The sequence below is a fragment of the Chrysemys picta genome, chromosome 8, assembly GCF_011386835.1.
Source record: "Chrysemys picta bellii isolate R12L10 chromosome 8, ASM1138683v2, whole genome shotgun sequence".
NCBI lineage: Eukaryota > Metazoa > Chordata > Testudines > Emydidae > Chrysemys > Chrysemys picta.
In genome coordinates this window covers 12,450,483-12,452,656 of record NC_088798.1, presented here as the reverse complement: position 1 = coordinate 12,452,656, position 2,174 = coordinate 12,450,483, and positions in this window count along the sequence as shown.

The following is a 2,174-nucleotide window of genomic DNA, read 5'->3' as shown; positions in this document are numbered from 1 at the left end:
AAATATAGTGATATAAGATGCTAAATTTATCAATCGGTATGAATGTACCACACTGTGGTCGCCTAGGGCTTCCTGGTTGTCACTGTGCTACACACCATGGCTACTCAGAACTTCAGACAAGAAGCACGTATAAAAATTGTGATCACCATTCTCAAAGCACAGATCCAATTTACAGGAGCTAAAGGCAAATCTCCTTTACTTGCAATCAGCATGGGGCCTATGACACATAGTAGAGCAGTTCTGAGTCCATCCAGCAGAGGGCAGTGGTACACATATAAACTAGCCAGTTTACTATAATAATGAAAGTTCCACAGAGAGCTCTGTTGATGTCTTCCTAGCTGATCATGTAAAAAATCTCCTTAGACCCTTGTTAACCTTAAAATATTCATAGCAAAGATCACCAGCTTACACTCAACCTGAAATTCAGGGATGCCAAAAGGGGCTAATAAATGTCTATATAGTTTACAGAGCTGTATTAAGTATTCAAGAGTATTCCTAAGCTCAGAGAACCGTAGCAAACTCAGCACACTAATATCAGCACTGAGCTGCACTTCATTTCTCTGAAACTGTGCTTATATTGTCGTCCTGAAGCTCCATAGACACTCATGTGAGAAATTGACTAGACGACTGTACAAGCTGTTTCCTTGGTGTAATTGCTGACAACCTGGGAAAATTGCACCCAAAAACTGAAAAAAATAAACTTAACAAATTAAAGTGTTTTTTGAATCTTTTCTAGTTCAAAGGTGTTTCTTATTTTTTAACACTGTTTTGTTTTTGTCTTTACCAAAAGGATGTAAAAAAAAGGGGGAGGGGAGGGAAGTGCACAGTTAGTGTGGTGTCAATTACCCCACCATGCCATAACATTAATTCTCTGTCTCTGTCGTCTGATATGCCAGACTGTGGCAGACAGTCTTGGAATGTGGCATTTGATACTGTGCGGTTACTAAGAGAAATGTGCCTGAGTCTCGTCAAACTTGCTTTCAGAGAGGAAGCATGGTCTAGTGGTTAAGGCATAGAGTTTGTCTGTATGTCTGTAAACTTGAGCAGGTCACTTCACTTCTCTGCATCTCAGTTTGCCCATCTGTAAAATGGAGATAATGATACTTATTTACCTCACAGGGATTCAGAGAGGTTCAATTCATTGATATTTGCCAAGCACTTTCAAATTATCCAATGAAAGGCATTATGGACACACATGGTATTATTGTTGTTACTGTTACTATTTATTTATTGATGGTGGTCTTCTTCTGAGCTGAATGCCACTTCCCATCATGTCATTTTGCTTAGTGCCAATGAGCTCATTCGTCTACGTAGAAGGTAAAGGCTTCTCCATTAGATTAGTATCAGCGGGGTAGCCGTGCTAGTCTGGATCTGTAAAAAGCAATAGAGAGTCCTGTGGCACCTTTAAGACTAACAGATGTATTGGAGCATAAGCTTTCGTGGGTGAATGCCCACTTCGTCAGACGCAACAAAGTCTGACGAAGTGGGTATTCACCCACGAAAGCTTATGCTCCAATACATCTGTTAGTCTTAAAGGTGCCACAACTCTCTATTGCTTCCATTAGATTAGATGCAGTCTATCTGTCATCTGTCTGCTTACAAACCTACTCAAGGACAATGGGGAAAGACCTGGGTGGGGTAATACACATTATGTGATTGTGCTAAGCAAGGGAATGCATTCTAACTATGTGAGTGTAAGGATGTTGCTTATACAGCCATAAAAATATCCTGCAGGTGTATGATGACAGGAGGAGCACGGTGGACAGGGTGGCTCAGAATTTTACTGCCCCATTTGCAGTCTCTGGGCCTGGCTTCTGGTGGAGCTGTTGGTGCTGTTCACTTGTGGCTCAAGCTCTCTCATGTAGGACACCCCAAAATGAAGGTCCCCAGAATCAGTGGCTAATTCTGAACAATGTGGCCTGGAGTCGTGGATTAGTGCTTTCACCGAGGTGCGAAGGGGAGGACAAAAGTGGTGACTGTCGCACCCTGCGTGGAACTTGGAGGGAGGAGTTTGGAAGAGGCCCCAGGAAGTCAGACTGCGTGCACACAGCTCGAATGCTAGTGGCAGTTGCCGCATCTCTGTAAATAATTCTCTTAATAAAGAGCCAGTTTAGTTTTACAACTATGCAGTTTCCTTGTGTTACTGCCCAGCCAGCAGTACCCAACCCAGTGGA